The sequence below is a fragment of the Lycium barbarum genome, chromosome 11 (assembly GCF_019175385.1).
Source record: "Lycium barbarum isolate Lr01 chromosome 11, ASM1917538v2, whole genome shotgun sequence".
NCBI classification, from domain to species: domain Eukaryota; kingdom Viridiplantae; phylum Streptophyta; class Magnoliopsida; order Solanales; family Solanaceae; genus Lycium; species Lycium barbarum.
Genome location: NC_083347.1, coordinates 30906417 through 30916302, shown reverse-complemented (window position 1 = coordinate 30916302; position 9886 = coordinate 30906417). Strand labels below are relative to the sequence as shown.

General features: G+C 36.0%; 1 pseudogene; it reads right to left on the bottom strand.

The window, feature by feature from the left end:
* Positions 1-1206: 1206 nt before the first annotated feature.
* Positions 1207-3517, bottom strand: LOC132619676 (organic cation/carnitine transporter 7-like; annotated as a pseudogene).
* Between the last annotated feature and the right edge of the window lie 6369 nt (positions 3518-9886).

The following is a 9886-nucleotide window of genomic DNA, read 5'->3' as shown; positions in this document are numbered from 1 at the left end:
TTATAAATCATCACATTTAGAAATTTAATAGTTCAGTTGGTTGGCTATCTGAACTGTATTGGTGAGGGTTTAAATTCCCACGTTGTAATCACTTCTCCTACCACTATGTAGTAAAAATAATAATAAAAAAAGGGTTAAAAAGGAAAGTTTAAACTTAAATTGTTACTCTACTAAATATAGAAAGTTGTCATTCTTTTTTAGATTAATGAAAAAAAAAAAAAGGAGTGCAACATAACCTGAGATAGAGGGAGTAGCATTTATACATCACATTTCTTTGAATTATCATGATTTTGCAAGTTTCATGCTTAAACTTTGAAGTGTATTATTGAGCAAATGAGATATCTTGCCCTTTTACAATTTGAATGGAAGAAAATGACTTTTCAAATATCTTGTGTGTAAAAAATGAACATCTCTCGTAAAAATGTCATAAAACTAAAAAAAGCTTGTACAGGGCTAAAAACCCATTTGTCCTTGTAGTATTATCCTTGAACTATATTGTTCCTTAATTAAATTACTCCTAAAGGAAAATGACATGTAAACGCTCCCAAAATCCCTTAATTACGTTTAAATAAATTTATTTGATTTTTGTACAGTATTAACTTTAATAGGATTTTATTTTTGGGAGGAAATGCAGGTGTGAGGTTTGAGGTGGAGGTTGGATAGTGTTGTGGGGTTTGCTGAGGTGAGTGCACGTTGAGGGAGATGGTGGAGCAAAGAATCTCACCCAGGGGTTGGGGTGTGGAAAGAAGGAGAAAAGAGAAAAAAAAATTAAAATGAATTTTAAAAGAGTAAGATTAAATTTTTGGAAAAAGGTCAAAATCACCCTTTAATTATGCTAATTAATCTAATTAGACAAGAATTATAGTTTAAGATTCAGCCGTTTACAAAATAAGGGTCGAAGTGGTGCAATTTTTAGATGACAAGAACTTTTTTAATAAAAATATAAGGGAGTATAAAACTGCCCTATTTTTGATAGTTGAATGGTAATTTTGGCGATAAACTCATTTTTGCTGTTTCCATAGTTATTTGGCCCATTTTGGGCACTAGGTAGCTAAAAGGATTTTACTTTGCTGCCAAGGAGAGGAAGTTACATAAATCCAATCTTACACAAGTAATTGAAAATGATATCAACTTGATTTCATTCATTTTCCTCCCCAACGTGGAGAGAAAACTTCAATGCAAGTAAAAATGATGTAAGTCCAAACTTTAGACAACAAGAGTATCCATTAGTTCCCTACCCTTAGTCTCTAGTGAGAAGAGCATAGCACTGGCTGCTGATAAAACTAGAACTGAAGGATATGATTGCAGCCATTTGATGGCACCCTCTTACCAATTGCACGGCAACGATAGGAAAAAGCATGGCCCCTATTCTTCCCACAGAAGTTGCAACTCCCATATCAGTAGACCTTATAGAAGTTGGATATATCTGCATGGAAGACAATAAAATGACAAACTGAAGTCTGTAGATGAGGTTTTAAGCAAGCGTTTGCTTCTAATGAGCCAATGGCCCCTGAATATTCAGCACTACTTTAGCAGTTAATAGCTAAAAATGCATCTTGGAAAGTTACTCTGCACTAAAAGCAGAAAACCAAGAATGGTACCTCATTACATAATAAGTCTAATTCAGATTGCTAAAGTGGCAGAGGCAACATGCGCAGTAATTGACAACATGTATTGGTAGACTCTTCAACCAAATCTATGGCGTTATATAGTGCAATTCCTCTAACCCTCAGCCAACAGAAATTTGGCGAAAAGGCCAAGACAATATTTCATGAAAAATTTCACAAGAGAGGCCTTTACCTCATACTCCTCTTTTTTTTTTTTTTTTCTTTTCACCGATAAAGAACCAGAAAACACAAATGACTCACTTGAACTAGATGCTTCACAATTTTATTTGTTTAAGAATACACACACAGACACAGACACACACACACACACACACACACATTCAACATCGGTACCAATACTAAAATTAGCCAAATTTAGAACTCCATCGTCATTTGGCAAATTAGAACTCTTATTTCAAACAAGGAAGCTGTCAAACATATGAACTACTCCCTAAAAGAAAAAGAGAGCTGCAGTCCTAATTTGATAAGGTCTCCACTCTTTTTTCCAAATTCAATACGTGCATATGGCTTGAGAATGAGGTGGTTTCAAATATTAGAGGACTAAGAACGATTGGAAAACTTTCAGCTTCTTCGAATGAATGAAACATAATTTTGATATCTTGAAGTAAACTTCTCATGTATGCATTAAGTTTGATGGATGGAAACAGGAAAGAGTTTTCATGTTTACAAATTGCATGATGATAACGAATTGATGGTTACCTCTCGACAATAGACACCCAAAATGACGAAGCTTCCAATGTTGAAAGTACGAGCACCAAATAGCAAGGCAGTAGTCAAAGCAGGCAGTTGAGGTGCAAGAAGTGGCAAAAGGAATAGGAAGTATAAAGCATACATAAGTGCCATAGTGAATTTCCGACCAACTTTCTCCACCATTATAGCCGATAAAAGAATCCCAGGTATCTCTGAGAAACCAAATAAGGTAACTTAGATTTTACCACTTGTTATTGGATCAATGTTAAAGTGGGAAAATCATTTAATGATTAGTTGAGACGAATTTAACAAAAGTAAAGGAAAATTGTTTTACCTGCAAGACTGTTGACGAGCACCTTTGTATAAAGGTTCTGATTATCGTCCGTGTAAGCAATTGATGAGTGTTGACATCGTCGACTGCTAAACAGTGAGGTCAGCAATATAATTCCATAATATGAGAAGGAATTTCCAGTAGAAACCACCCATAAGAGGAGGGTATTTCTACGTAATGTGGGGGACAAGAGCACTAGTAAGGATGAGAAGCCTGATTTAACACTTGAGATTTTGTTTTTTCCAGGAGAAAGCAATTCCTCAGTGAGTTGAAAAGAGACAAGCTTTCCAGGGGGAAGTTGTGTCTTATTGACCACAACTATTTTCTTCAAAATGTCACAGGCGTCTCTTGTTCTACCTACGGCACACAAATATCGAGGAGATTCGACTCTAAATACAAATAACAGAAGTGCTGCAAATGATGGTATAGATGATAAAGCCAATAACCACCTCCAACCCATTCTTGGCATGATCATCTGCAACATAAACAATGAGAATGCAATAAGTTTTTCAATGTTCCGTGAAGCATATTTTGATAGTCGTACGCGACCTCAATGAAATTCTTAACTTAATTGTATTTTTCTTTTTTCACAATTTACCAACCTCAGAGAGCACAATTATCATCATATCATACTATACTAAAAGTAGGAAGCCTCAAAGTGAAAGATTAAAAGACCAACTTGTCCAAAAAGAATAATAGACTTTTATGCCCTTTAAGCAATTTAATATGATTAGGCCCACTATACCAAAAGAGGCTTTTAGTGGCAATATATTTTCTTTTTAGTGGCAATAGTTATTGCCACAAAAATATTTACCAGCAATTGGTTAAATGCCATTAGATCCAAGGTTGCTAAAGCCTTTAGCGACATTTATTGTTAGGGCGAAAGTTTAGTATTGCCGGTAATAATTGATTCTAGAATACAATTAGTGGCAATTAAGTTATTGCCGTTAACTAATTACTTAATTGCTGTTAACTAATTGCCGCTCAAAGCATATTTTGTTGTAGTGAGGTTAATTAATTCAATTAAATAAAAGACAAAAACAATGTATGATGCACAAATGATAATCGATGTGAATTGACTAATCCAGAAGACTCAACTCGAGGAAGGGTGCTAATTCAGTGATAATCCGAGAAGAAAGCTAAATTGAGAGAATTGTATAGAGAGAGAAAGAATAGACGTGTATTATCTTGAATGAATGAATCTAAGTACAATTACATATTAGCTTTATAGAATGAATAGAATCGAATGAAGAATCAATAGCAATGTACTAACTAACTGAATTAACAACTCTAATTGCCTAACTAACTCCAGCCACATCATCTTGGGTTTAACTAACTCCTGTACTTGCATCAATACCCGTTCGTAAAGAACATCCTTGACCTTAAGGATGGAAACCTATGTTGCAACTCAAAAAAGTACTCCCATGTAGTCTGATCAGCAGCTATGCCAGTCCACTTGACTAACACTTGACATACATTTTTGTTGCCTCTTTCTAACAATCTTTTTTCAGAAACAACATCAGGTAGATGATGAGAGGCACTTAACATCAACAGGCTATGGCTAAAGTATCTACTGACTGCCAAAACTTTTTTTAGTCCGCCCAAAATATTTCAAACTCGTCTTTCCAAGTGGAGGCGCACGAGCTTTCCATGAGAGCACTTCTTTCCAAGCAGCTCTTGAATAAACATCACAAGTTCTGCTATTAAATGCATGTTTCACCCCCAGAAACCAATTCGATCATATTTGAGGTGAAAGAATTGTTGTTGGCCTTTATTAACAACAAACTTATCCAATCCCCAGTGCTTTGCACCAGCTCCGTTATGTTTCTCCTTGTTATTATCTAAAATCATCTTCTCATATTCCGACATGAAAGCATTACAAGAACTCACATTAAAATAACCAGTCTGAATAAAGTACCAAGAAGTCAAATATACATAATCAGATATCATGTTATTCATTAACATCCCAAATCTGTTAGGAATTTGATCGAACATGTGCGGAGCGACTACATCTCTTCCAAATTTAGAAGATACATCACTTTCATTTTTTGTACAAAGTGTGGCAAGAAACATGTCTTCAAGAAATTCAGGTTCCTTGCTGAAGAATCATTTCCATTATGCGCAAAACCATTATGAGATTCTTTGTTCCGACCTTCAAGATGACCATCTATTGGACAGACTCTGTTGATTGAGGATTCAGCTCTCATATGCTCCTTATTTTTCCCCTTTTGAGTCATAACTCTAATGGCTTTCTTGATTTCCAACAATTTCTTATTAGTTTGCGTTTTCCTTTCTTCATACTGGTCATACCCTCCATCAATTTTTGCAATTATTCTTGAATTTGTGACAGGTTGTCTTCCATTTCTTCTACTGATATATATCTTGGTTTTTGCTTCGAGTCCTAATCGCAATGCCGAGGATCGATTGTTGTGATACCAATTGATGCACAAATGATAATCGATAGGTAATTGACTAATCCAGGAGACTAACTCGAGGAAGGGGAAAAACTAATTTAGGGATAATCCGAGAAGAAAGTTAAATTAAAAGACTTGTATAGAGAGAGGAAGAATAGATTTGTATTATCTTGAATAAATGAATCCAAGTTGATTAAACCTATGAGTTCACCCTTTTAGTGTTCACCACCTGATTACCAGAACAGTCTAAGGGACCTGGTCCCTAAGTCGTTTCCACAGATAATGGCGGAAAGTAAATAAAGCAAGATATTTACGTGAAAACCTCCTTGCTCAAGGGATTAAAAACCACAAGCTACCTGTCACGACCCAACCCCGTGGGCCGGGATTGGTATCCTAACTGGATACCCAAACGTACCTACCTGACAGAATCATAATCCATACGGACAGACAGAATCATAATCCATACGGACAGACAGAATCATAATCCATACGGACAGACAGAATCGTAATTCATACGGACAGACAAAATCATAATCCATACAGACAGACAGAATCATAATCCATACGGACAGACAGAAGTATGATCCAAACGGACGGACGGAATCATGCATGCAGAGTCACACAGAGTCATACAGAGTCATACAGAGTCATGTGCTTATATAAATGCTGATAGCACATACATACATACATACAGATCTCGGCCCTCTCATGAGGGGCGCGGTAACAGAACCCGACCCTCTTAGTACGGGACGCGGTGGACAGACAGAATCAGATCATATGCCATCCTGGCCGCCATCCCCATACACAAATCATAATATCATACAGATATAAACAGATCCCGGCCCGCACACCGAGGGACGCGGTGAACAATGCAGAGGAATATGCACGATAACAGAACCTGGCCCGGGACGCAGTGAAGGAAGCATTGAGACATCCACGAACAGATTAATGAGAAACCACATACATACAGATCATTATACAGACTCAATCAAACTGAAGTATGCCAAACGGCGAGTCAAATCAGAGTATTCGGATAGTGTTCAAAAAACGCGCCTATATCCTACTTGGGAAGGCACGACAGATTATTACCGGAATCAGATTTCCAGATGTCAAAACCATTTTGTAAGATTTATATAAAAAGTAGTCGTATCATGATCAGAATAATAGTCCAGATGTTGCCTGTGAGAAACGGACAGAAATAGGGCAATTTAGGTCATACAAAAAGTGTCGGGGCCTTGTGGGCCCACCTCGGACCAACTTGAGGCGACATACATAAATTACTGATAATAGACCTTATGAGGTCATCCATAGTCATTTGGAAGCATTCCGACTCCGTTTGGGACAATTGCATACAAAAGTTCACTTTAGAGACAAGTTATAAGAAAAGTGATTCAATCTTACTGAAGGAATTGGAGCAGATTTCCATCTCGAATACCGAGGAACGGAGTCGTATTTAAGGCTCGCGGCCGAGCCTATTATGTTCAGAACATGCCTAAGAATGAAAGGGTAGGCTTTACATACCTCAATTGCGCCTTATGCTCGCTTGGCTTCACTTCCAATTTCGTCCAGAATCTACAAATGGTCATGCTTACCAATTGTCAAATTCAAACCTTAAGACTCCAAACTTAAGCACATATTTGCCTACCGAAATTTCGGCAGCATTTCCCCTATACATATAACATCCCCGAGACTTAGCTCGACTTAATATATCAACACAGCAACCCAGCAACAACATCAATAACAACAACAAGTATTACAAAATACACAATATGACATAACTAGCCATATTTCCGACACAACACAACGTCTTTCATTCCGACCTTACAATGCCAAATCAATCTTACCATTTCCATATTCATCACTCATCAAGATCATTACAGCATAATTCGGAGGCATATCATATCGTTTTCACCAAATATTCATAAGGTATACACAATATACAAGCCTCCTACCAAAGTCATATTTCACCCACAACTTCTAATCTTTTAGCAAACATATTCATGGCATATTTCTATCTTCCAACTTCATCAATGATAATCATAATTTGCATTTTCCTACTTTCATTTCCACATTTACATAAGTTACAATAAACTTGCATGTTTTCCTACAACAACTTAACAACCAATTTTCCATAACAACAAGAACCATTATTCTTCCATTCATTTCACAATAACACAATTAACATACTAACGGAATTTAATTCGCATTCCATCATCAACATGATACCACACGGCCACACACTATAATTTCCAACTTCCACTAATTCATTCAACTTTCACTTCCAATACAATTTCTACCATAACTATAACTAGATTACCACATAAAATCCAATTCATATCACCTACACATTAACACACACTCACGGCCACACATGTTCACACATATAACATATAACATACAAGTTTCATATTCTTTACTCAATTCCACACACTACAACATGCATACATCTCCCATAACATGATAAAGACATGAAATCCTTACCTTTCCTTCAAGTTCTTCACTTGCCACCAAAGCTACTTTCTTGCCAAAATAATTATGTCACTTTGTAGAGGATCTTGCACTTAGTAATAATCCCACAAGAAATGGATTTTTGAACCAAGGATTTAGCTCCAAGATTTTTTTTCCTTTTCTTTCCTTTCTTTCTCTCTTGGCCGTGCTCTCTCTTGCTCTCTTGTTCTTGTTTTTGCTTTGTGTTTTCTTGAACCTTCTAAGTGATATAGATGACTTATATAATATAATTCATCACATGGAAATTTATTAATCCATGGACTTGGGTCAAGTGTACATGGCCGGTTGGGCTCTTGGATTTGGGCCTCACTTTCTTATTATTTTGTGAGCCCAAATTGTAGGCTAAATATTATAATTCATGGAACAAGTTTCCAAAATTCCAATTTTGCCCTTGGCCTCCTTTCGTAATTCCACACCAATGTATTCATAGCCGACACATTCATACTAAGTAAGGTCCAAATATGACCTCATTCAATACAAGTCCAGTTATCTCGAATTTTTTTCGAATATGCAAAAATGCCGGATGTAACACTACCCCAGTAGGATTTTCAACTTCACTAAACTGAGCAATGTTTAAATTACAACCTATTGTAGCCTAGGAATTAGACTCTTGATTCATCTCCCTTACAATGTCTCCATTGTAAGTAACTCTCGACTACCGCTGGCCAAGCAAACTAATACACCTTGCCTTCACTTAGATAAGTGTACCACTCAAAGGTGAAGTGGATGAACAGCCCACAAATACTTTCTGAGAATTTAAACTAATACATCTAGACTAACTCTAGCCTAGTGTACCACTCAAAACTTGTAAAGATAAACTTCTTACAAGCACTCCCCTTGGAATTAAAGCACCTACAAATAGCTTCTTAAAAGAGAAGAGTATGTTTACAATTTATAGAACAAAGACTCAACAACCTAAGGACTTAAAGCATCTTCAGTTCAAGGATCTGGTCCTTTGGCTTGTTGAGGCTTTGTTCTTGAGAGCACCTTAAGAGGGGTGGCGGCTGCACTTGAGAAAAATATATCTTTTTGATTTGCAAGTGTTAGGTCAAACTAATCCCAACATATTGTATATATATATATATATATATATGAGACCAATGTACAGAGCATGTGAGAAACATATGACCATGGATGGTGGCTTTCCAAGGGCTAGTAGCTCCTAGCACACATACAGCTGTGCTGCTGCAGTTCTGTAGAACCATGCAGCAGCTTTGCCAGCTGTCATGTTTCGTATAGTGCTCAGGGGACTTGGTCCTTGGTGTGTTTGTCAAATCATCAAAACTACAACATATCATAACTCATCACAAGTACAATTACAGTTTGACTTTATAGAATGAATAGAATCTAATGAAGAATCAATAACAATGAACTAACTAACAGAATTCTACAACTCTAACTGTCCAACTAATTCTAGCCACATCATCTTGGGTTTACCTAACTCCTGTGCTTGCATCAATGTATTAGAAATAACTCTATTTGGTGACTATATCTAAATACAGCGTCCCAACTTTTCACCTTCCATAACAGTTGTTGCTTTATTAGATATCGTAATACCTAATTTATTTACTCTTTAATTTCAAACTTCTTCCCTCCCTCAAACTTTTATATTCATGTAATCTTTTTTTTGCTAGAGCAATCGATCATCAATTGTTCCCGTTCACCTTGTTGGAAAATATATAATCCAAGAACACAAAAGTATACGAAGAAGAACACAACGATGATGAAGATTTGACAATATAAAGAACAAACACAGAATTGAAGGCTTGAAACATGTGAAAAATGTTTTCCTAAAAATGATATTTGCTCCCTCTCCTATGTGAGTTTGCTATGAGATTGTATGCAAATAGTTTTAGTGGATATGACAAGCCTTTTCAAAATCTGCACTGAGTAAACAGTGAAAAAATCCGTCTTAAGAAAGCAAGAACTTTTCTGATTTTCAAGTGCAGGATTTTTATAGAAGAAAAAAGCTTTCTCTAAGAAGAAAGAAAAAGTTGGATTAGAAGTTCAATCCCAATATAAAAGTAATTGTTGTTATATGTAGGCAAAGATGCTGACTAATAATATAGGGATACAACCATTCACTTAAAATATACTTTTTCTTTTTAAACGCTTTGATTTTTATTTATATTTAAATAAAATTCCAACAATTCTCCAGTTATTTAAATATAAATCAAAACTTAAAAACCAAATAATGTTTATGCATAGAGTAATGTATCTTTCGATTTGAACATTACCTTAGCATAGCATCAGAAGATGAAATCAAAATCTCATGTAGCGTAATAGCTTTGAATATGTTATTCCTTGACACTATA